Raw genomic sequence first — 26,995 nt, 5'->3', positions numbered from 1 at the left:
TGTTCCCTCGTCCCTATGTTCCCTCAGCCCTATGTTCCCTCGTCCCTATGTTCCCTCAGCCCTATGTTCCCTCAGCCCTATGTTCCCTCAACCCTATGTTCCCTCAGCCCTATGTTCCCTCAGCCCTATGTTCCCTCAGCCCTATGTTCCCTCAGCCCAATGTTCCCTCAGCCCTATGTTCCCTCAGCCCTATGATCCCTCAGCCCTAAGTTCCCTCGTCACTATGTTCCCTCAGCCCTGTGTACACTCAGCCCTATGTTCCCTCAGCCCTATGTTCTCTCAGCCCTATGTTCCCTCAGCCCTATGTTCCCTCAGCCCTATGTTCCCTCAGCCCTATGCTCCCTCAGCCCTATGTTCCCTCAGCCCTGCGTTCCCTCAGCCCTGCGTTCCCTCAGCCCTGCGTTCCCTCAGCCCTATGTTCTCTCAGCCCTATGTTCCCTCAGCCCTATGTTCCCTCAGCCCTATGTTCCCTCGTCACTATGTTCCCTCGTCCCTATGTTCCCTCAGCCCTATGTTCCCTCGTCCCTATGTTCCCTCGTCCCTATGTTCCCTCGGCCCTATGTTCCCTCGTCACTATGTTCCCTTGTCACTATGTTCCCTCGTCACTATGTTCCGTCAGCCCTATGTTCCCTCGTCACTATGTTCCCTCAAACCTAGGTTCCCTCAACCCTATGTTCCCTCAGCCCTGCGTTCCCTCAGCCCTATGTTCCCTCAGCCCTATGTTCCCTCAGCCCTATGTTCCCTCAGCCCTATGTTCCCTCGTCACTATGTTCCCTCAGCCCTGTGTACCCTCAGCCCTATGTTCCCTCAGCCCTAGGTTTCTCTCAGGCCTGTTTTCCCTCAACCCTATGTTCCCTCAGCCCTATGTTCCCTCGTCACTATGTTCCCTCAGCCCTAGGTTCCCTCAGCCCTAGGTTCCCTCAGCCCTAGGTTTCTCTCAGGCCTGTTTTCCCTCAACCCTATGTTCCCTCAGCCCTGCGTTCCCTCAGCCCTATGTTCCCTCAGGCCTGTTTTCCCTCAACCCTATGTTCCCTCAGGCCTGTTTTCCTTCAACCCTATGTTCCCTCAGGCCTATGTAGGTTTTCCCACAAGGAACCACTAAGGAACCCACATGGAAACACAAGACTGCGCTCAGAAGGTTCCATATGGGATGCTTCTGTCTGGTGTGTTAGACCTATATGGTGATAAGGGGGAATTCAGAGTGTCTAGGTGTGTACGGGTGGAGACCAGTCTCTTTTGGAGTTCCTTTTGTCATTATCATGAGCACTGGTTTAATTTAATCAGCTGGCTTATTCATCTGGTTTAATCAGCTGGTTTATTCCCACGCTACATCCACACACTATTTCATAACCCTAAACCCACCCTTTCCGCGGGGGCTGTGGGTTATGAGTCAACCAGCACATCACTACAGTAACCCTCCCCTCATATAGGCTAGGCCATAGCACTAACCATGAGAATCACAATGTCCCAGGCAGTATAATGTGGAAACTGTTAGAATTGTTATTCTAGCCATCTCTTATAGATGTTTGTTGTCTGGTTTCCATTGAAAATTAGTGTGCCTTAGCTTAGGACCATGTCTATGTTCCCTAAACCCTAAATTCCCTCAACCCTAAGTTCCCTCAACCCTAAGTTCCCTCAACCCTAAATTCCCTCAAGCCCATGTTTAATTTAATCAGCTGACTTCATTCACACACTATTTCAGCTAGTTTATTCAGCTGATTTATTCAGCTGAGAAAAATGCATTTTTATCTGTAGGACTTAAAAATGTACAATCAAATTAATAGGCGTAGACTTTGTGTTTTCTATCGACTTTGTGGTGTGGTGGTAGTGAAATAGTGATAGTGAGGTTGATCAACACTGACAGAATGACACGTGATATCAACGCCCTCTGGTGCTTAAGGAAAGCCGTTACACAATTAAAAATGAACACTACCCTAGACAGCCAGTAGAGGGCTAGACTGCCACTGAAGATTGTGTATGTTAGAACAAAACAGCCTGCACAGCTCACACAAATAATTGTCCATGTGTGGATATAATTACTATGATACTTGAAGCTGTTTGACCAGTCGACTGACAACAACATGTCCATTGAATGTTGATGGGAACAGGTCAATCAAGCCTAAAGAATGATACATTTGGGAGGGAGGGAGGGAGGGAGATGGACAGAAGGAAGGAGAGAGACCAAGGGAGGGGGGGAGACGGACAGAGGGAAGGAGGAGCATGGAGGACAGGAGGCAGTCATTCATAAACAACTTTTAAATTTAAAGCACCAGGTACATTTCTGGGACTGTTATTGGCACAGGGTGTTTCAATGAGAGTGATGTGTGAGGAAACAAACGAGGGGGTGTCATGTGATAACATGTGGAGAAGCAGGGTAACTCCCAGAGAGAGAGAAGTACCTGTCAAACCATAGACAGGTTTCCTGCCTTCATATGTGGATATGATGAGGTGATAAGACGGGATGTGTTGAGATAATAGTGTTTCCTACAATTGTCCCCTGAGCTGAAGGTCACATATGAATCAAATCAAACTTTATTTGTCACAGAAGCCGAATACAAAGTGTAGACCATGAAATGCTTTACTTTACAAGGCCTTAATCAACAGTGTAGTTAAAGTGTGCAGCAGTATGATTTTGTCAAGCACTGAACTGATGTGTCCAATAGTTTCATCAATGGGCTTCGTACAATGTACTGTATTACACACTATTCATATACTGTCTATCAAATGGTGTCGTTTATGACCCTTTATTGAACAAGGTTAGCTCATGGCGATAACATAGTTTTAATGCATTATGACAGATCTGGTCCTAGACAGATGCAGGTTCAAGGGTTTTACATAAGAGACCACACTTCCATGACACTACACATGGAAAGCAATCCAACAAGAAATAAATGAAGGTAGGGAGGAACAACGGAACAACCCTGTGAATTGTATTATACCTTTAATTTACTTACTGCCTAAACTGTTAATGGATGATACAAGCTTTTAACCTTGAAGGCAAGGCTGCTGCAAACAGAAGATTCATATTGTTTGTCTACATTTTTTTGGATTGTGGTTGTTCCACATCAGAGCATCTGAATGGGAGATCCGTTCCTCCTGTTGAAACCTGCTCAGGGAAGAAGACTTAGTATCTGTTTAAAGGTATTCACTCATCAGGTAACACCAGAGATGATTTTAATGTTGATTACAGGCCTTGGTAATTACCACTGTAGTGTTGAAATGAATCGTCTCCTTTCTAATGACATTGTCAGGAAGAGAACTAATATATCTCATCAGAGCATTTGAATGGGCGATCCGTTCCCCTGTTGAAACCTGCTCAGGGAAGAAGACTTAGTTTACAGACATGTATTTATTGGTAATACAGGCTTTGGTCATTACCACTGTAGCTTTGAAATAAATCGTCTCCTTTCTAATTACATTGTCAGGAAGAGAACTAAAGTATTTCATCAGATCATCTGAATGGGAGATCCGTTCCCTTGTTGAAACCTGCTCAGGGAAGAAGCCGTAGTGTCCATTTAAAGATATTCATTCATCAGGTCATACCAGACAGGTATTTAATGGTAGTACAGGCTTTGGTCATTACCACTGTAGCGTTGAACCTCAAGCACAACTAAAGTACCTCAATGAGTAAAGTACCTCAATGAGTAAAGTACCTCAAGGAGAACTAAAGTACTTCAAGGAGAACTAAACCCTTGTGGGGCCCCAGTGTTGAGGATCAGCGGGGTGGAGTTGTTGTTTCCTACCCTCACCACCTGGGGGCCGCTCGTCAGAAAGTCCATAAACCAGTTGCACAGTGCGGGGTTCGAGACCCAAGGTTTGGAGGGTACTATGGTGTTAAATGCTGAGCTGTAGTCAATGAACAGCATTCTTACATAGGTATTCATTTTGTCCAGATGGGATAGGGCAGTGTGATGGCGATTGCATCGTCTGTGGACCTATTGGGGAGGTAAGCAAATTGGAGTAGGTCTAGGGCATCAGGTAGGGTGGAGGTGATGTGATCCTTGACTAGTCTCGCAAAGCACTTCTTGATGACAGAAGTGAGTGCTACTAGGTGATAGTTACTTTAACTTACATGGGAAATGGAACAATGGTGGCCATATTGAAGCATGTGGGCACAGCAGCCTGGAATAGTGATTGATTGAATATGTCCGTAAACACTCCAGCCAGCTGGTCTGTGCATGATCTGAGGACGCGGCTGGGGATGTCTTCTGGGCTGGTAGCCTTGCGAGGGTTAAGACGTTTAAATGTTTTACTCACGTTGACCACGGTGAAGGAAAGCCCACATGCTTTGGTAGCGGGCCGTGTCAGTGGCACAGTATTGTCCTCAAAACGAGCAAAGAAGTTGTTTATTTTGTCTGGGAGCAAGACGTCAATGTCCACGGCAGGGCTGTTTTTTGTTGTTGTTGTTGTAATCCGTGATTGACTGTAGACCATGCCACATACGTTTTGTGTTTGAGCCGTTGAATTGTGACTCTACTTTGTCTCTATACTGACACGTTGGTTGTTTGATTGCCTTGCGGAGGGAATAGCTAACTGCTTGTATTCGGTTATGTTTCCAGTCGCCTAGCCATGATTAAAAGCGGTTCGCACTTTCAGTTTTGTGCGGATGCTGCCATCAATTCATGGTTTCTGATTTTAATAGCCACAGTGGGTACAACATCACCGATGCACTTGCTAATAAACTCGCTCACCGAGTCAGCATATATGTCAATGTTGTTGTCTGAGGCTACCTGGAACATATCCCAGTCCACGTGATCGAAGCAATCTCAAAGTGTGGAATCCGATTGGTCAGACCAGCGTTGGATAGACCTGAGCAGGGGCGTTTCCTGTTTTAGTTTCTGTCTATAGGTTGGGAGCAACAAAATGGAGTCATGGTCAGATTTGCCGAAGGGAGGGCGGGGGAGGGCTTTGTCTGCATCACTGAAATTAGAGTAGCAGTGATCCAGAATGCTACCATCTCGGGTCGCGCATTTGATATGCTGATACAATTTAGGAAGCCTTGTCCTCAGATTTGCTTTGTTAAAATCCCCAGCTACAATAAATGCAGCCTCAGGAAATATGGTTTCCAGTTTACATAGAGTCCAGTGAAGTTCTTTCAGGGACGTCGAGGTATCTTCTTGGGGGGGATATACACAATTGTGACTATAATCGAAGAGAATTCTCTTGGTAGATAATGCACTTGGCATTTGATTGTAAGGAATTCTAGGTCATGTGAACAAAAGGACTTGAGTTCCTGTATGTTGTTATGATTACACCATGATTACACCATGAGTTGTTAATCATAAGGCATTCTTCTTCTTACCAGAGAGATGTTTGTTTCTGTCGGCACAATGTGTTAAGAAACCGGGTGGCTCACATCGGCTTGCGAAAGCGGTGTGTGGTGTTCTCGCCTTCTAAGTCTGACCAGTAGGCCGCTCCGTCTGCCTCTCCTACGCCTGTTGTTTTGGGTCGGCCTCTGGGATGAGATCCCATGTCCCAGGGTGGAGGTCCAAACAAAGGATCCGCTTCTGGAAAGTCGTATTCCTGGTCGTAATGTTGGTAAGTTGACGTCACTTTTATATCCAGTAGTTCTTCCCGGCTGTATCTAATAATACTTGAGATTTTCTGAGCTAACAATGTAAGAAATAATACATGAAAAAAACAAATTACTGCATAGTTTCCTGAGGACCTGAAGTGAGGCGACCATCTCTGTCGGCGCCATTGCTGTACATCTGAGTCTAAAGTACTTCAAGGTGAACTACAGTACCTCAAGCAGTCTAAAGTACCTCATGCAGTCTAAAGTACCTCAAGGAGTCTAAAGTACATCAATGAGTCTAAAGTACCTCAAGGGGAACTGAAGTACCTCAAGCAGTCTAAAGTACCTCAAGCAGTGTAAAGTACCTCAAACAGTCTAAAGTACCTCAATGAGAACTAAAGTACCTCAAGTAGTCTAAAGTACCTCAAGTAGTCTAAAGTACCTCAAGTAGTCTAAAGTACCTCAAGGATTCTAAAGTACCTCAAGGATTCTAAAGTACCTCAAGGAGAACTAAAGTACCTCAAGGAGTCTAAAGTACCTGAACTCAATGATGAGACAACAAAGAAAGACAACAAAGTTAGTGGGTCTATTTAAGTGTTGGTAATTTAGCAGATGCTGTTGGTCAGTTTTCAGGTTAGTTACCGGTTACAGCTTCCCCCAGATTATTGTATTAACCCCTCATTCCATGATTCTCTCCTCAGGCCGGTGGTGGCTGGCCCGCTCCAGGAGTCTGAGGTGCGGGATGTTCCTCCGCCCCCTTTGGACATCGAGGGGGCCCCGGCATACTCCGTTCGCTCCATCCTGGATTCGAGGCGTCGGGTGAGGGGCCTTCAGTACCTCGTGGACTGGGAGGGGCACGGTCCGAAGGAGAGATGCTGGGTCCCGGTGGAGGATGTCTATGCTGCGGGAGGTTCACCGTCTTCGTCCGGATTGCCCTGCACCTCGCCCTCCGGGTCGTCCCCGAGGCCGAAATCGGCACACTGCGGGAGCCGCGCGTCGAGGAGGGGGTACTGTCACGACTTCCACCGAAGTCGGTCCCTCTCCTTGTTCGGGCCGCGTTTGGCGGTCGTCGTCACCGGTCTTCTAGCCATCGCCACTCCACCTTTCATTATCCATTTGTTTTGTCTTGGTTTTCCGCACACCTGGTTTTCATTCCCTCATCTGACTAAATGTATAGTACCCTCTGTTCCCCCCATGTCTGTGTGTGGAATTGTTTCTTTTGTTATGTGTGGTTCGCATCAGGCTTGTTTGTGCCGTGTATGTGTTTGACCCGTTTGTTTTATTTATTGTGTACTTTGGGAGTTATCGCTGTTTTCCTTGGGCATGAATAAAGTGCGCCTGTTATCTCTGCTCTCCTGCACCTGACTTACCTTCAACCAGTTGCGCACATCGTGACACAGATATCCAACCAATACCTAATATTAGATAAAGGGAACCTGAGCACTTTTTTAATACTTGATTTATTTAATTAACACATTTACGCAACACCCAACACCCCATTCTCCTGTGTGAAAAAGTATTTGTCTCCTTACACTCAATAACTGGTTGCGCCCCCTGCAGATGTAATGACTGAATCCAAACCCTTCCTGCAGTTGTTTATTTTTGAATTTTGCAGAACTGCTCTGAGGTACAGAACTGCTGTAACACCTCAGAGACATTTGCTAATTTCAGGTCCTGTCACAACATCTCAATTTGAATTAGGTCTGGACTTTGACTAGGCCATTCCATAGTTTCAAATGTGTTACTTTTTAACCATTTTCATGTAGACTTGATTGTGTGTTTACGATCATTGTCTGGCTGCATGACCCAGCTGCGCCTCATCTTCAGCTAACAGCCCCTTGGGTGCTGCCATAGAGTTACATTAGAAGTGCCCATCCAAGAAGGCTCAAGGTCATTGGCCACAGCTAAAATGACATCAAATCACATTATTAGTACCTTAGCTTTGATTGGACTGATCATGTCAACACCATAATTCAAAATCTTAGCTAGCAAGCTAGCAGTCATCATCATGAATCAAGTTGACAATCTACTGGCAAATCCTTTTCACATGAGGAAAAATTATGAAGAGAAATTATAGATAAAATGTATCTGTGCTCATCGATCATTGAACATAAACATTACACAACAAGTTGGAAATTGCAAATTCAACAATGAGTGGTTTGGAAGGAATCAGTGGCTAACTGCAAGCATTTCAAAGTAATCACTAGCCCGCTATTCAATGGAGTGGGTGTGTGGTCCAAGTCTGGGTTTAAGGGTCTCTTTTCCAACCTTAAAAGGATAAACATTCAACATTGGCCATGCTGTCAATTCAGCACGACTTTTGTCACGTTCAAAACAACTGGAAACTCGGAACTGGGAAATCTCAGACTTCAGTGAGTTCAAGGCCACTGTGAATTTGGAAATAAACGAGCTCCGACTGGGAAAATACATTCGAATGGTCATCCAACTCGGAATTCCAAGTCGGGAACTCGGGCCTCTTTCTTGAGCTCTAACCTGAAGATCACTGACCTCATGATTCGACCTTGTTTTTTTTCTTCAGAATTCCCAGTTGTCTTGAAAGCACCATAAATACAGAGAATGCCAGACTTTGATGTCAAATGTTTTAGAGAAATGTCATCATGGATATCATCATCATCATGAATATTGTAAGAGCTTTCATTGTCTGCTTATTATGTACCCCCTTTATTTATCTTATGGTTCTGACTTGGTGTACACTGAACACTGAATACTGTCGCTGTACATTTCAAGAGTGTTGAACAAATAGTTATATTGACTACATCTGTCCTAGCTGCCTCATCAATGTCTTCATCTAAATTATTGATTGCCTCTAATCCGCTCTAATCCGCCCTTATGCCATAGTTTGTACATTTCAATTGTCAGTAGAAACCACATTTGTTTAAGCAAGTCAGCCATATCAGCTATGTATTTTTATAAGGCAGTAAATGAGGCTGAATGAACTGTTTTGCTGCCAGACAAAGGCTCAGCTGATAGCCAGGTGTAGTAGTGGTAAGGTGTTGGGACTGCTGTTGGGACTCTGCTGTTGGGACAGCTTTCTGTAGTGCAATTAATGATTTGTTTAGTGTTGTGTTCTGTAGTGACTTTGCTGGCATGGAAAACATTTTTTGGAAGGGGAGCTTGCCCCACCAAGATTTGCTTGCTAAAATCGCCACTGTCTCTGCCTGCATTCCACTGCTGGCTTGCCTCTGAAACTAAGTAGGGACAATCCTTGTTGGTCCCTGGATGGGAGACCTGGTTTAAGGAGATTGTTATGCCAGAAGGCAGTGAAGAAGACATTGCCCTCTCATAAGGTGCAGCCTTTTGGATGGGAGGTTAACTATGTTGTACTGATTCTCTATGGTCACTAAAGATCACATAGCACTTAATGTAAAAGGGTGCAAACCAGTGTCCTGGATACATTCCCTTACAATCATGGCCACCCAATCAACCCCAGCTTCCAATCAGCTAATTCATCCCCCTGTAACTCTTCCCCAGGTAGGTGCTGTAAAAAGATATATGTTCTCAGTCAACTTACCTGGTAAAATAAGGATATACACAATCTGGGTTTAAATAGAATGAGTAAAATATATCAAGCCCTTTATCAGCAGTATTAGTTCTGTTATACGTTTTTTTTTTTTTTTTTAATATATTTTTGAATTGCATAATAGCACTTGTAAGTTCTTTGGTAGTAGTATAAAACAACACATCAATGACAACAATACAGCAAGACATAGAGACAGACATAAAAAATACAAAAAATACTACTACTATTAATAATAATAATAATAATAATAAGAAAAAATATATATTTTGATACAGTTGTTATGATTCAACTAGTACAGATAATACCATCCTTACCATCCGAGATGTCGTGTATACACATACCAGGCCTCTTACGTTGTTATGCCCGTGAGTGAGGACCCAAAAGCGGTTTAACAAAATCAGAGTCCTTTAATGTCAAAACACAGGGAAGACATAGATCCTCTTCAGACGTATATAATGGCAAAATAGACAACCCGCAGAGAGGGTGACAAATGAATCATAAAGTCCTTCTGATATTCACAGAAGAGTCCCCCTTCTTAGCAGCAGAGGAGAATAGCTGGGTTAGCGGCGACAGACTGCTGGTCTCTCTGGGTAGGCGCGGGTCATAGAGGACAGAGGTACCTGATCACACGTAGCATCAGATGAACAGGCAGATTCCGACAGGACAGGACAAGGGTGAAGCAAACGAGACGATAGTTTGGTTCTGGCATGAGAAACTCAAACGAGAATCTGACAAAGACAGAAGCAGGAACAGAGAGAGAAATAGAGACCTAATCAGAGGGAAAAAGTGAACAGGTGGGAAAACGGTGAACGAGGTAGTTAGAGAAGATGAGGAACAGCTGGGGGAAGGAGAGGAAGAGAAGGTAACCTAATATGACCAGCAGAGGGAGACGGAGTGAAGAGAAAGAACAGGAACAAGACATAATATGACAATACATGACATACGTCACCAATATATAAATGTATTCGTTTAGCATAAGAAAAGAAGGGAGCCCACATTGCATAGATTCTGTCTACAGACCCATTGAGTGTGTGTTACATTTTTTCCAACGTTATGCAATTTCAAAACAGATTTAATCCAAAGAGCATGAGAAGGGACTGCAGAGGATTTCCATCTAAGTAAAATTAATCATCTCGAAAACAAAGTGACGAAGGCAATTACATCCTTATTCATTTTGGTCAGTTGTATTGTGGGTAAGGAAACCCCAGATAATGCAATTGAAGGGTCTGGCTCGATCTGTGTTTCCCGCTTAATTCTGAGAGTGTGTTAAAGATGTCTTTCCAGAAACCAACAAGAGATGGGCAACACCAAAACATGTGTACATGATTAACAGGAGACTGATTACATCGTACACAATTAGGGTTCACATCCTTGTAAATTTAGGATAATCTTGCCTTGGTCCAGTGGGCCCTATGAATGAGTTTGCATTGAATGAGGCCGTGTCGAGCGCAAATAGAAGAGCTATGTAACCCTTTTGAGTGCCCCTTCCCATAGTTCATCAGCTATGTCCTCACCCAGTTCCTCCTCCCATGAGGATTTAATACTGTTTAATGAGATGACTTGTAGTGAGCAAATTTGACTATAGATTATTGACAAGGTGCCTTTGAGAGTAGGAACTGGGACGAGAAATGTGTCGAACTGGGTTTCACCAGGAAGGGTGAGGAATCCTGGATCTATGCTGTGGACGTAACTCCGGACTTGTAAGAACCTTAAAAAAAAATATGTCTGGGGAGACCAAATGTAGCTGATAATTATTCAAACGTAGTAAATGTATTGTTAGTATACAGATCTCTGAATCTTTTATTAGCGAGACAAGACCATGTTGAGAAAACACCATCAACCATAGATGGGGGGGGAAAAGCTGGCTTTGAGTCCACTGGATCCATATAAGAGGTTGTCTGAAACCCAAAGTGGCACCAAAATTGATTCCAGATCTTCAATCTTGTTTTGACACATGCATTTTCGGTGAAGGAGAAGTAAGGGCCTGTAACGGAGGAGTGAGAGAGGGAAGACAATGACGAGGCAGCCTCCATCTCTAGCTAAGTTGAGGGGGTGGGAACATCTCTCTCTGCAACCAGTAGTGAATGATCCTAAGGTTAGCGGCCCTATAATAGATTCTGAAATCCGGGCCTCTGCAAAAGTCGTTTATGCATCCTGGGGGGCTCTTTGTGCCACATAAAGGATAGTATTAGGCCGTCGATCTTTTTGGAAAATGTATTGGGAAGAAAAATTGGAAGGCACTGATAGAGATGTAAGAATTTAGGGAGAGTGTATTCATTTTAACAGAATGAATTATTGCGACTAAGGAGAGTTGTAGCAAAGACCAGCGTTTCCAAATCGTCCTTAGTACGGGTTAAAAGAGGAGCAGTTGGCTTGAAAAAGGTTTTCAAATCTGATTGTGACATGTACACCGAGATAAATAAAACTATTGTGAGCCATTTTAAATGGCAAGTTATGTAAAGGGGAATTTTTTGTGGCCATATTCAGCGGCATCAATTCACTTTTACTGAGATTCAGTTTATACCCTGATAAGTGACCAAAGGATGCGAAAGTGGCATGGGCAGCAGGAACAGAGACAGAACGGTTGGATGTGTATAATAATAAATAATCTGCATATAAGGACAGTTTGTGGGGGTTGGAGTGAAGTGTCATTGCAAGTGGTTCTATGGCGAGGGCAAACAGTAATGGACTTAAAGGGCAACCCTGGCGTGTCGATCGTTGCAAAAGGAAGCAGTCTGATTGAGTGTTATAAGTCCTGACAGAGGCTTGAGGGGATGAATACAGAACTCTTATCCAAGCCATGAATTTGGAGCCAAAGCTGAATTTATTTAGAGTGTAAAAAAGGTATTTCCATTCCACCCGTTCAAACACATCCAGGGATATAATGTCTTCAGAGGTATTGACGACAGAAGGATTATATACAATATTAAATAATCATTGAAGATTGAAGAATGAGTGTCTATTTTTAATGAATCCTGTTTGATCTTGTGAGATAATTTATGGGAGGACTGTTTCCATACACGTTGCCAGAAGTTTGGCTAGAATTTTATAGTCAACCTCTAGCAGGCTAATTGGACGGTCAAGAGGGTCTTTGTTTTTTTTAAGAATAAGACAAATGGTTGCCTGAGTGAGAGTCTGTGGGAGAGCACCATTTACAAATGCTTCATTGTACATTTCAATTAGATTAAGGGCTATTTTGGAGATGTACTTTTTATAAAACTCTGCCGAGTAGCCGCCAGACCCTGAGCTTCTCCCAGATTGAAGGGATTTGACAGCATTAGACAATTCTTCAACAATGATCGGCTGCTCTAATTTTTTAACTAATTCCCGGCTGACAGAAGAGACAGCAAGTGAATGGAAGAAATCATCCAATTCCAATGTATCCACTTTACTTTCAGAAGTATATAGAGACGGGTAAAATCTCTTGAACTCATCATTGATGCCCCTAGGATCTAATGATATCCCAGATTATGTACAAATTTTAGGAATCTGAAATTATGATGATAGTTGACGTAACTTGTGAGCTAATAATTTACTGACTTTATCTCCTTGTTCATAGTATGTGCTCCTAGACTTAACAAGCAGTTCAGTAACCTGGTCTGTTAATAATGTGTCAAATTCTGCAGAGTTAAACGTTCCTTATAAATATCTGGGGATAATGAAACGGCATAAACGTCATCTAATTGGGCAATACAGCGTGTTAACATAGATAGCGTATCCCTTTTCAGTTTGTTCTCATGTGCGGTGTAAATCATTTCACCTCTGATATAAGCTTTCAAAGCAAGTGACGAGACACAAAATACATATACAAACTATATACAATGAAAGAGGGAAAAACCCCTTCCCTCACACCCTCCCTTGCCAAAGCATCTCCCCAACTGAGATGCAAGCAAAACCCTAAATACAAAACAGGCTTAGAGCAAAGCATGATAACTCTTACTCTGTGCTACCTGAGATGTGTGACCATTTAACTAGAGTAAGCCAAACATACATCCCCAACAGAGTCTAAGGAAACTTAACCTCGGTTAAGAGCGGTTTAACAGCAATACAGATGGTAAAACCACGACTGAACCATGAGAACAGCCAGATATTGGCAATAGAGGCGGCAACCTGGGTTAGAAATGAAAAAAATTAAAAAGAGAATGACATTCAAATGTTGATGAACCCAGCAAAATTGGCTTCGCTAGCAAACCATTCGGCCTGCTAACTAGCCTGCTAACTCGCCTGCTTACTAGCCTGCTAACTAGCCTGCTAACCAACCATTTGGCCTGCTAACTAGCCTGCTAACCAACCATTTTGCCTGCTAACTAGCCTGCTAACCAACCAGTCGGCCTGCTTACTAGCCTGCTAACTAGCCTGCTAACCAACCATTTGGCCTGCTAACTAGCCTGCTAACCAACAATTTGGCCTGCTAACTAGCCTGCTAACCAACCATTTGGCCTGCTAACTAGCCTGCTAACCAACCATTCAGGCCTGCTAACTAGCCTGCTAACTAGCCTGCTAACAAACCATTTGGCCTGCTAACTAGCCTGATAACCAACCATTTGGCCTGTTAACTAGCCTGCTAACCAACCAGTTGCTCCACCACCATGTGGTACAACTCCCGCTTTCACGTTCTAGTTGATGGAATCTGCCGCTGAAGCCAGGTCCTCGAATCTGTACGTGGAGCCGTCCGGTAAAGTCAGAACCGCAGGGTAGATGAGGTCGAACTTCACTCCAGGGCATGGGCGTAGCTGGCGCTTCACAGCTCCAAAACTAGCCCGCTTCTTAGCCACAGCTGTGGTGTAGTCCCTCCGGTATTCCCAGTAGACGGATGTTGTTCCTCTGCATTCTACTTTCCATATCTTCACATCTATTGTCGAGGTATGCCACCTTAGTTGTCAATGAGCCAACGTTAGCCTCTAGCTCACTAATGCGAGTGCTAGAGGCACCTCGTTCCAAATCCGATAAGGCCACTCCGTGTGCGTCGAGGTTATTCTGTATACTCTCGATAGATTTTTTTTAAGCTCATCCATAAGCTTTGACCACTGATATCTTGGACCTGAGATTGGTAGAGAGAGAGTCAATTTTGCCGAAAATATCAGGTTTGAGGGTTCCTGTCACGGATTGTAGCATCTCCACAGTCAGTGTTTCCGTGGGGCCGGCATTAGCAGTGTCCGGTGGCGGGGGTGAATCAGGAGAGGGCGCGGGCTTGCTGCGGCCTGCTCTTGCAGACTCCGTTTTTGGCCGGGTAAACGACATTACAAACTTACATTTCTCAAACTTGATCTGAATTATTTATGGGTCTCTCCAGACGCCTGACCAAACAGAAATATAAACAATTTTGCAAGGTTAAATATATACATTTGGTTACGAACTCAGGAGTGATAGGGAAATGCGTTCTACCTCCTTGGCTTCCAACAGCGCCCCCTCCAGGTCTGTTTTACATTCTGACATTTTAGTAGTTTAACAGATGCTGTTATCCAGAGTGACTTACATTTAGTACACTAATCTTAAGATGAGAGAACCACATATCCCAGTCGTAGTAAGTACACTAATCTTAAGATGAGAGAACCACATATCCCAGTCGTAGTAAGTACACTAATCTTAAAATGAGAGAACCACATATCCCAGTCGTAGTAAGTACACTAATCTTAAAATGAGAGAACCACATATCCCAGTCGTAGTAAGTACACTAATCTTAAAATGAGAGAACCACATATCCCAGTCGTAGTAAGTACACTAATCTTAAGATGAGAGAACCACATATCCCAGTCGTAGTAAGTACACTAATCTTAAGATGAGAGAACCACATATCCCAGTCGTAGTAAGTACACTAATCTTAAGATGAGAGAACCACATATCACAGTCGTAGTAAGTACACGTTTCCTCAATAAAGTAGTTATCATCAAATTCAGAGCTAGCGGGAAAAGATGTAGGGACCTATCTCAAATCAAATCAAATGTTTTATTTGTCACATACACATGGTTAGCAGATGTTAATGCGAGTGTAGTGAAATGCTTGTGCTTCTAGTTCCGACAATGCAGTAGTAACCAACGAGTAATCTAACCTAACAATTCCACAACAACTACCTTATACACACATGGGTAAAGGGATGAAGAATATTTTCATAAAAATATATGAATGAGTGATGGTACAGAACGGCATAGGCAAGATGCAGTAGATGGTATAGAGTACAGTATATACATATGAGACGAGTAATGTAGGGTATGTAAACATATAAAAGTGGCATTGTTTAAAGTGGCTAGTGATACATGTATTACATAAAGATGGCAAGATGCAGTAGATGGTATAGGGTACAGCATATACATATGAGATGAGTAATGTAGGGTATGTAAACATTATATTAAGTGGCATTGTTTAAAGTGGCTAGTGACACATTTTTACATCAATTTTTCCATGATTAAAGTGGCTGGAGTTGAGTCAGTATGTTGGCAGCAGCCACTCAATGTTAGTGGTAGCTGTTTAACAGTCTGATGGCCTTGAGATAGAAGCTGTTTTTCAGTCTCACGGTCCCAGCTTTGATGCACCTGTACTGACCTCGCCTTCTGGATGATAGCGGGGTGAACAGGCAGTGGCTCGGGTGGTTGTTGTCCTTGATGATCTTTATGGCCTTCCTGTGACATCGGGTGGTGTAGGAGGGCAGGTATTTTGCCCCCGGTGATGCGTTGTGCAGACCTCTCTCTAGGAGAGCCTTACGGTTGTTTTGTTGACGTTGAGTGTGAGGTTATTTTCCTGACACCACACTCCGAAGGCCCTCACCTCCTCCCTGTAGGCCGTCTCGTCGTTGTTGGTAATTAAGCCTACAACTGTAGTGTTGTCTGCAAACTTGATGATTGAGTTGGAGGCGTGCATGGCCACGCAGTCGTGGGTGAACAGGAAGTACAGGGGAGGGCTCAGAACGCACCCTTGTGGGTCTCAACCTTCATGTTGCATCACTTTGCTTTTAAGTACAGTATTTATGAAGCAACTAGGTTGTTTTTATGAAGATGTTATGAAAGCTCTTTCCACGTGTAGTTGCTGCTAAAACTGATAATGATTTCTAGATGTGTTTGTGTTTTTTTAGGCTATGTTCTAGAAGACATCTCACTCTACATAATGTGTTTCTTTAGGTTATGTTCTAGAAGACATCTCACTCTACATAATGTGTTCCTTTAGGTTATGTTCTAGAAGACATCTCACTCTACATAATGTGTTCCTTTAGGTTATGTTCTAGAAGACATCTCACTCTACATAATGTGTTCCTTTAGGCTATGTTCTAGAAGACATCTCACTCTACATAATGTGTTCCTTTAGGTTATGTTCTAGAAGACATCTCACTCTACATAATGTGTTTCTTTAGGTTATGTTCTAGAAGACATCTCACTCTACATAATGTGTTCCTTTAGGTTATGTTCTAGAAGACATCTCACTCTACATAATGTGTTCCTTTAGGCTATGTTCTAGAAGACATCCAACTCTACATAATGTGTTCCTTTAGGCTATGTTCTAGAAGACATCTCACTCTACATAGTCTGTCATCTGACTATCATCGATGTAGTGACATTTGGTATGCTATCAAAGACTAGCTGAACAGAGGTAAAATAGAGCAGAAAGTAGAGTCAAATGCATCTTTAATATTTTGATAGAAAACGTAAACAACACATATAGAATATACAGTATTTACACAGATGTTGATCATTTTGATAACTAAACAAAATATAGAACATTTTAATTCTTGACATGCATTTTATATTTTCAATAGCATAAATTAATAACAATGAACAAAAATATGAAACTGACCTAAAAAAAACACATCTGCCTGCTTACTTTTCCATTGGAAGATGTTATGTCTCTCAACTAGTAAGTCATATGGTGTAAGACATACTAATTTTGTCAATTTAAAAAACGACTTTCTAAGTACCATTAAACAGTGTAAATGTACTCAGGCAGTCTTCAGTGAAATTGAATCAACTGTGGTAATTCATCAGGATTAACTCTCTCTCTCATGGTGCTCTCTGTTCCATCAAGTTGTCAGTGGGATTGGTGTCATTAGTTCACAGATTTACTGCACACTCCTGAAATAATAAAATTTATTATTATAATTACATAATTAATACATGTATTATTAATACAACTACTAATAAATACAGATTCAAAATACGCTGATATACTGATGTACTCATACTGATATACTCATACTGATATACTGATGTACTGATATAATGACATACTGATATACTGATGTACTCATACTGATATACTGATACTGATATACTGATGTACTGATATAATGACATACTGATGTACTGATATGACATACTGATATACTGATGTACTGATATGACATACTGATATACTGATGTACTGATATAATGACATACTGATGTACTGATATGACATACTGATGTACTGACATACAGTGCCTTGCGAAAGTATTCGGCCCCCTTGAACTTTGCGACCTTTTGCCACATTTCAGGCTTCAAACAGAAAGATATAAAACTGTATTTTCTTGTGAAGAATCAACAACAAGTGGGACACAATCATGAAGTGGAACGACATTTGTTGGATATTTCAAACTTTTTTAACAAATCAAAAACTGAAAAATTGGGCGTGCAAAATTATTCAGCCCCCTTAAGTTAATACTTTGTAGCGCCACCTTTTGCTGCGATTACAGCTGTAAGTCGCTCGGGGTATGTCTCTATCAGCTTTGCACATCGAGAGACTGACATTTTTTCCCATTCCTCCTTGCAAAACAGCTCGAGCTCAGTGAGGTTGGATGGAGAGCATTTGTGAACAGCAGTTTTCAGTTCTTTCCACAGATTCTCGATTGGATTCAGGTCTGGACTTTGACTTGGCCATTCTAACACCTGGATATGTTTATTTTTGAACCATTCCATTGTAGATTTTGCATTATGTTTTGGATCATTGTCTTGTTGGAAGACAAATCTCCGTCCCAGTCTCAGGTCTTTTGCAGACTCCATCAGGTTTTCTTCCAGAATGGTCCTGTATTTGGCTCCATCCATCTTCCCATCAATTTTAACCATCTTCCCTGTCCCTGCTGAAGAAAAGCAGGCCCAAACCATGATGCTGCCACCACCATGTTTGACAGTGGGGATGGTGTGTTCAGCTGTGTTGCTTTTACGCCAAACATAAAGTTTTGCATTGTTGCCAAAAAGTTCAATTTTGGTTTCATCTGACCAGAGCACCTTCTTCCACATGTTTGTTGTGTCTCCCAAGTGGCTTGTGGCAAACTTTAAACGACACTTTTTATGGATATCTTTAAGAAATGGCTTTCTTCTTGCCACTCTTCCATAAAGGCCAGATTTGTGCAATATATGACTGATTGTTGTCCTATGGACAGAGTCTCCCACCTCAGCTGTAGATCTCTGCAGTTCATCCAGAGTGATCATGGGCCTCTTGGCTGCATCTCTGATCAGTCTTCTCCTTGTATGAGCTGAAAGTTTAGAGGGACGGCCAGGTCTTGGTAGATTTGCAGTGGTCTGATACTCCTTCCATTTCAATATTATCGCTTGCACAGTGCTCCTTGGGATGTTTAAAGCTTGGGAAATCTTTTTGTATCCAAATCCGGCTTTAAACTTCTTCACAACAGTATCTCGGACCTGCCTGGTGTGTTCCTTGTTCTTCATGATGCTCTCTGCGCTTTTAACGGACCTCTGAGACTATCACAGTGCAGGTGCATTTATACGGAGACTTGATTACACACAGGTGGATTGTATTTATCATCATTAGTCATTTAGGTCAACATTGGATCATTCAGAGATCCTCACTGAACTTCTGGAGAGAGTTTGCTGCACTGAAAGTAAAGGGGCTGAATAATTTTGCACGCCCAATTTTTCAGTTTTTGATTTGTTAAAAAAGTTTGAAATATCCAATAAATGTCGTTCCACTTCATGATTGTGTCCCACTTGTTGTTGATTCTTCACAAAAAAATACAGTTTTATATCTTTATGTTTGAAGCCTGAAATGTGGCAAAAGGTCGCAAAGTTCAAGGGGGCCGAATACTTATGTACTAATGATGTACATAAGTATATCAGTATCAGTACATCATTACATCAGTATCAGTACATCAGTATTTCAGTATATCAGTACGTCACTATATCAGTATCAGTGTATCAGTATATTAGTACATCACTATATCAGTATTACTATATCAGTATATCGGTACATCAGTATTTCAGTACATAAGTACATCAGTATATCAATACATCATTACGTCAGTACAGTGCCTTGCGAAAGTATTCGGCCCCCTTGAACTTTGCGACCTTTTGCCACATTTCAGGTTTGAAGCCTGAAATGTGGCAAAAGGTTGCAAAGTTCAAGGGGGCCGAATACTTTCGCAAGGCACTGTATACTGACATACTGACGTACTGATATACTGATGTACTGACGTACTGACATACTGATGTACTGACATACTGATGTACTGACATACTGACGTACTGACATACTGATGTACTGATATACTGCAGTCCTCACCTTTGTTTGTTCATTATTTTCTCAATGGTTTTCTGATATAATACTGATATGTTGTCCTCACCTTCGGTTTTTCATTATTTTCTCAATGGTTTTCTTGGCAAATGGAGCTTCTGGATTCAGACACTTCTTCCCTTCTCCGTTCTTCAGAGTGACACTGAATATACATGGAGAGAGAGACTACTGTTAGAAATTAGCCTTCACCACTTTCCAACTGAGCATATAGAGAAATAATATTATCCTACTAGCAGGTGTACAAATAAATAGCAACATTTACCATTGTGTCCATCTACTGAACTGGTCACAATATGCACTGATATTAATATGAGACAGACAGACAGACAGACAGACAGACAGACAGACAGGCAGGCAGGCAGGCAGGCAGGCAGGCAGGCAGGCAGGCAGGCAGGCAGGCAGGCAGGCAGACAGACATTTCTTACATGATCTCCATGTTCCTGCAGGAGTGGCTGGAGGTGTACACCTCAAGCATCTCAATGTGAAGAGGTTTAATGTGGTTCACCAGTCCATTCAAACACAGGCACCGAGCTTTAGAATGACCCACCTGGCCTGGAGATGACAAGAAAAGTTTATGGCAGGTTTGGTTATGGCATTATTGCAGCTAAGAACTAAACTCTTCAGTCAGAAATCAAACCTATTATTTTACTACACTTCTCCCTGGCTTTGCAAGTTGCTTTGTATGCTACAGACTTCTAATAAAGATGTCAAAGATATTAGAAATATAATTCAAGATATTTCAGAGATGTTACCTTCAACATTGGCCAGGAGCAGACAGGCAAGGAAGCTGATGAGGACCTTTGATGTCATCGTGTTGGTCATGGATACTGCTTCTTCAATTTCTTTCAGAGTCTGGATGGACACCCCAGTCAAGTGATGAAAGTTGTGAAAGGAGGAGAGAAGTGATAGAAGTTGTGAATGGAGGAGAGCTTGGCTTGTATTTATACTGTATTTATAATAATCCCTGCCCATGTGAACCTTTCTCTGGCAGTGGCAATGGATGTAAACATACTGCCACTTTCAAGGAGCGGGACTCTAACCCAGAGGATTATAAACAATATTGCTTTCAAATGAACCATCAAACAGGCAAAGCATAAATACAGGACTAAGATTTAATCCTACTATACCGGCTCCGACGTTTGTCTGATGTGGCAGGGCTTGCAAACTATTACGGAGCCACAAGCTTTCCATTGACACAAGCCTACCAGACAAGCTAAACTCCTTCTATGCACGCTTCGAGGCAAGCAACACTGAAGCATGCATGAGAGCACCAGCTGTTCCGGACGACTGTGTGGTCACACTCGGTGTAGCCGATGTGAGAAAGACCTTTAAGCAGGTCAACATTCACTAGGCCTCAGCACCAGACAGATTACCAAGACTTGTACTGCGAGCATGTGCTGACTAGCTAGCAAGTGTTTTCACTGACATTTTCAACCTATCCCTGTCCGATTCTGTATTACCTACATGTTTCAAGCAGACCATCATAGTCCCTGTGTCCAAGAACACCAAGGTAACCTGCCTAAATGACTACCGACCCTTAGCACTCACGTCTGTAGCCATGAAGTGCTTTGAACTGCTGGTCATGGCACATCAACACCATCATCCCAGAAATGCTAGATCCACTCCAATTTGTAAGCCGCCCCAACAGATCAACGGATGACGCAGTCTCTATTGCACTCAACACTGCCCTTTCCCACCTGGACAAAAGGAACACCTATATGAGAATTCTGTCAAAAAGTTCTACAGCTGCACCATTGAGAGCATCATGACTGATTGCATCACCACCTCGTATGGCAACCGCTCGGCCTCCGACCGCAAGGCTCTACAGAGGGAAGTGCGTATGGCCCAGTACATCACTGGGGCCAAGCCTCCTGCCATCCAGGACCTCTATACCAGGTGGTGTCAGAGGAAAGCCCTACAAATTGCCAAAGAATCCAGTTACTCTAGTCATAGACTGTTCTCTCTGCTAACTAAGTCTAGGTCCAAAAGCTTCTTAACAGCTTCTACCCCCAAGCCATAAAACAGCTGAACAGCTAATTAAATGGCTACCCAGGCTATTTGCCTTCAGTCCCCCCTCCCTCTCTTCTTTTATTAAGCTACTGCTACTTGCTGCTACTCACTGCTGCTACTCACTGCTGCTACTCACTGCTGCTACTCACTGCTGCTACTCACTTTACCTCTTCCTACATATTATTTCAATTACCTCAACTAACCTGTACCCCACACATAGACTCAGTGCCAGTACCCCCTGTATATAGCCTCATCATTGTTATTTTATTGTTGCTCTTTTATTTTTTTACTTTAGTTTATTTAGTAAGTTGTGGTAAAGGGCCTGTAAGCATTTTCAGTCTGCACCTGTTTTATTCGGCTCATGTGACCAATACAATTAGATTTATATGTTTGATAAAGCCCTTTGAATTGAATTGAGAGGGTGTTCCCCTTGTCTCTGTCTGACTCGGCTCCTTTCTCCTTTTCCCTGCTTCTCCTTTCACACAGGATTTCCCATTTCTCAGAAACTCTCTCTCTGACAGTGAAATTTGAGGCGTGTTTAAGGCAGAGAGATGATACAATCTGTTTTTCTACCACATCCCAAATGGCCCCCTATTCCCTATATAGTGCCCTACTTTTTGACCAGAGCCCTATGGACAATGGTCAGAAGTAGTGCGGTAAATGGAGAATAAGGTGCCATTTGGGGCACGGCCTTCGCGGCTACTTCTCCATGATGTCAAAGATCACGACGTCAGGCAAAACCCTAAGACGCTTTTGGCACCACTAAAAGGCGTCCTCATAATTCCAATGCAAAACAGTTCATACATATGTTATGACAACATTTTTGAGGAAGTATAAACTGGCCACAGTGTCTCAAGAGGGACAAAGTACTATTTCAGCTTTTTTTAAGTTTTTCCAAATTAAGGTATTTTAATGAAGTACAGTATGCGAGGCTCAGACGTTCCGAGTTCTGCTAGGAGCTAACCTAATATAGCAAGCATAAAAAAACGCCTGAAACTAGATACCCTAAAAAATCTAAATACATTTCATGTTGACGTTCTGGTGTCGTTCGGGCAATTTAAAATATGTATTGGGGACTTTGTAGAGGAATGTAACTGTTTTCCTGGTTGATTTGTGATGTTTTACTTGTGCGTCCCATGACTGTGTTTTTTGTATTTGAATGTGTATGTATATACAGATATATATCTGTGTGTAATGTGTATTTATGTTCTATTTATATGAAAAAGAGACCTAGGTCTCTAAGCATTCTGGTCTTGACGGAAAGAAACATAACTCTCGGAGGAGGGTCTCTCTCTCGCACTGTTCAACCCATCCAGTAAATGTAGAAGACGAGGTAAGATGGAGTGTTAACCTCCAAAATGCGGAAGTCATGTCAAAGACTCTCTCACAGATAGAACAATGAGCCAGATACTTCACTCGGTTTATACATGTGAAGCATCCGGTTGGCGTTTCAACTCCCTACCAAATATGGAGACGAGAGGAAACCCAGTGACTGGCAGTGGGAGAAGATTGAGCGAGATGGATTTTAGACGACATTCTGTTAATTAAACAACAGGCTCTGGTCTATCTTGGGTTAGTTATAAAAAAATATTTTTCTCTCTTTCCATTTCCCCTGAAAATCGGAACATACGGCGGTTGGGGACTCGGCAAAGACGAGCTAGAAACAAACCGAGCTAAGTATGCAGATGCCTTAAGAGTCAGGCAACCCTAAGAGACAACCCACATTAAACACCCCTAAGAAATGTAAACTATATATGCAAAAGTATGTGGACACCCCTTCAAATGAGTGGATTCGGCTATTTCTGCCACACCCGTTGCTTACAGGTGTATAAAATCGAGCACACCGCCATGCAATCTCCATAGACAAACATTGGCAGTAGAATGGCCTTACTGAAGAGCTCAGTGACTTTCAATGTGGCACCACCACAGGTTGCCACCTTTCCAACAAATCAGTTTGTCCATTTTCTGCCCTGGTTGAGCTGCCCCGGTCAACTGTAAAAGCTGTTATTGTGAAGTGGAAACGTCTAGGAGAAACAAAGGCTCAGCCGCGAAGTGGTAGACCACGCAAGATCACAGAACGTGACCACTGAGTGATGAAGGGCGTGGTGCATTACAATCGTCTGTACTTGGTTTCAACACTCACTACCGAGTTCAAAACTGCCTCTGGAAGCAACGTCCGCACAAGAACTGATCGTCGGAAGCTTTGTGAAATGGGTTTCCATGGCTGAGCAGTAGCACACACGCCTAAGATCACCATGGGCAATGCCAAGCATCGGCTAGAGTGGTGTAAATTATGCCCCCATTTTACTCTGGAGCAGTGGAAACGCATTCTCTGGAGTAGGCCATAGCACTGACCACGAGAACCACAATGTCCCAGGCAGTATAATGTGGAAACTGTTAGAATTGTTATTCTAGCTATCTCTCATAGATGTTTGTTGTCCCGTTTCCATTGGAAATGAGCATGCCAAGCTTAGGACCATGTCTGTGTTCTCTCAACCCTATGTTCCCTCAACCCTATGCTCCCCCCTCAGCCATATGTTCCCTGGGCCCTATGTTCACTCAACCCTATGCTCCCATCTCAGCCATATATTCCCTCAGCCCTCTGTTCCCTGGGCCCTATGTTCCCTCAACCCTATGCTCCCCCCTCAGCCATATATTCCCTCAGCCCTATGTTCCCTGGGCCCTATGTTCCCTCGGCCCTATGTTCCCCCCTCAGCCATATATTCCCTCAGCCCTATGTTCCCTGGGCCCTATGTTCCCTCAGCCCTATGTTCCCTCAGCCCTATGTTCCCTGGGCCCTATATTCCCTCAGCCCTATGTTCCCTCAACCCTATGTTCCCTCAGCCATATATTCCCTCAGCCCCATGTTCCCCGGGCCCTATGTTCCCTGGGCCACATGTTCTCTCACCCCTATGTACCCTCAACCATGTGCTCCCTCATCCCTGTGTTCCCTCAATCCTATGTTCCCTCATCCCTATGTAGGTTTACCCACAAGGAACTACTGAGGGACCCACAAGGAACCCACAAGGAATCACTAAGGAACCCACAAGGAACCACTAAGGAACCCACAGGGAACAACAAAACTGCACTAAATAGGTTCCACTTTGGGATGCTTCTGTCTGGTGTGTTAGGCCTATATGGTGATAAGGGGGAATTCAGAGTGTCTAGGTGTGTATGGGTGGAGACCAGTCTCCTTTGGAGTTCCTGATTTCACTATCATGAGCACTGGTTAAATCAGCTGGTTTATTCAGCTGGTTAATTCAGCTGAGGAAAAATGCATTTTTATCTGTAGGACTTGAAAATGTACAATCAAATTAATAGGCGTAGATGTTGTGTTTTCTATAGACTTCGTGGTGTGGTGGTAGTCAGTGAAATCGTGACAGTGAGGCTGAGCAACACTGACAGAATGACACATGACATTAGCGCCCTCTGGTGCTTGATGAACATCTTTACACAGTGGCATATAGTTTAGATTTTGGGGGATTGAAACATCCAATTTGTGGGTGTGTCATGTGACAACATGTGGAGAAGCAGGGTACCTCCCAGAGAGAGAGAAGTACCTGTCAAACCATAGACAGGTTTCCTGCCTTCATATGTGGATATGATGAGGTGATAAGACGGGATGTGTTGAGATAATAGTGTTTCCTACAATTGTCCCCTGAGCTGAAGGTCACATATGAATCAAATCAAACTTTATTTGTCACAGAAGCCGAATACAAAGTGTAGACCATGAAATGCTTTACTTTACAAGGCCTTAACCAACAGTGTAGTTAAAGTGTGCAGCAGTATGATTTTGTCAAGCACTGAACTGATGTGTCCAATAGTTTCATCAATCTTCTTAGTCAAATAAATACAATGGGCTTCGTACAATGTACTGTATTACACACTATTCATATACTGTCTATCAAATGGTGTCGTTTATGACCCGTTATTGATCAAGGCTCACGGCGATAACATATACTGTATTTATTTTATTTTTTTTAGAGGTGGATCAGTTTAAAATTGTGAAAAGATTGTTGTTTCCATCAATGTAATTGTCTGCATCATTTCCAATCCCCCATATCTATTTTTGGTACATATATAGACACGTACATACACACATGCAATGCATACACAGATATATACATACACATACCTACATAGACATACATACTTTTAAAAAAATATACCTTTATTATTCCCCGCAAACCCTACCACCCCTCCCCCAAATGGAGTAAACTAATAAACAATAACACTTAGGCTTCTACCTTCAGATTATAAATCTTATACACATTCTACAGAACCTATTTTACAATAGTTATATTTTGTTTGTTTTTACATTTTTCCTCTATTTCTGATGTTTATCCAGTTTGATTTATACTTGTAACTGTGCTATTTCATAACATTTTGGAACCTATATACATTTTACAGACCCCGTATGTTTTACATATGTTATCTGTTATTAGGCCCACCCTTCAGCTCCATTCATCCCCTCCCATCTATCTCTTAACATCATCCATTTTGGATTTCCATTTGCCATATATTTTTCAACTGTGCCGTGATGCTTCACAAAAGTACTGAACCTTTCTATTCTCATAGCTTCTACAGATTGTAAATTAAAAATTCATTTTTTTGCTAAAATAATTATTATATTATTGATTGATTCACTATGGCTTTTCAAATCACCCAGTATTGCTGTCTGCAGCGTTAGTTCAAGGCAAATGTTGCAATTCTTCAGCCATTCCTGGACCTGGGACCAAAAACAAGCTACATATGGACCATACCAAAATACATTTGTATTTTTTATGTCACCTTTATTTAACCAGGTAGGCCAGATCACCTTTATTTAACCAGGTAGGCCAGATCACCTTTATTTAACCAGGTAGGCCAGATCCCCTTTATTTAACCAGGTAGGCTAGTTGAGAACAAGTTCAAAGAAGGGTCAGATGTATACAGAATGGTGTTGTCTGCATAGAGGTGGACCAGGGAATCACCCGCAGCAAGACCGACATCGTTGATATATACAGAGAACGGAGTCGGCCTGAGAATTTAACCTTGTGGCACCCCCATAGAGACTGCCAGAGGACCAGACAACAGGCCCTCCAATTTGACACACTGAACTCTATCTGAAAATAAGTTGGTGAACCAGGCGAGGAAGTCATTAGAGAAGCCAAGGCTGTTGAGTCTGCCGATAAGAATACGGTGATTGACAGAGTCGAAAACCTTGGCCAGGTCGATGAAGACGGCTGCACAGTACTGTCTTTTATTGATGGCGGTTATGATATCGTTTAGGACCTTGAGCGTGGCTGAGGTGCACCCGTGACCAGCTTGGAAACCGGATTGCACAGTGAAGAAGGTACGTGGGATTTGAAATGATCAGTGATCTGTTTATTAACTTTGCTTTAGAACTTTAAAACTTGGCTTTAGAACTTTAGAACTTGGCTTTAGAACTTTAGAAC

The 26,995-nt window shown here is 42.6% G+C and overlaps 1 pseudogene; it reads right to left on the bottom strand.

Moving 5' to 3' along the window:
• Positions 1-19,556: 19,556 nt before the first annotated feature.
• On the bottom strand, positions 19,557-20,369 carry LOC110536454 (annotated as a pseudogene).
• Positions 20,370-26,995: the final 6,626 nt, after the last annotated feature.

This window comes from Oncorhynchus mykiss, chromosome 11, assembly GCF_013265735.2.
Source record: "Oncorhynchus mykiss isolate Arlee chromosome 11, USDA_OmykA_1.1, whole genome shotgun sequence".
Lineage (NCBI taxonomy): Eukaryota > Metazoa > Chordata > Actinopteri > Salmoniformes > Salmonidae > Oncorhynchus > Oncorhynchus mykiss.
The sequence above is the reverse complement of the archived record's forward strand: the minus strand, read 5'-3'. Positions and strand labels throughout refer to the sequence as shown.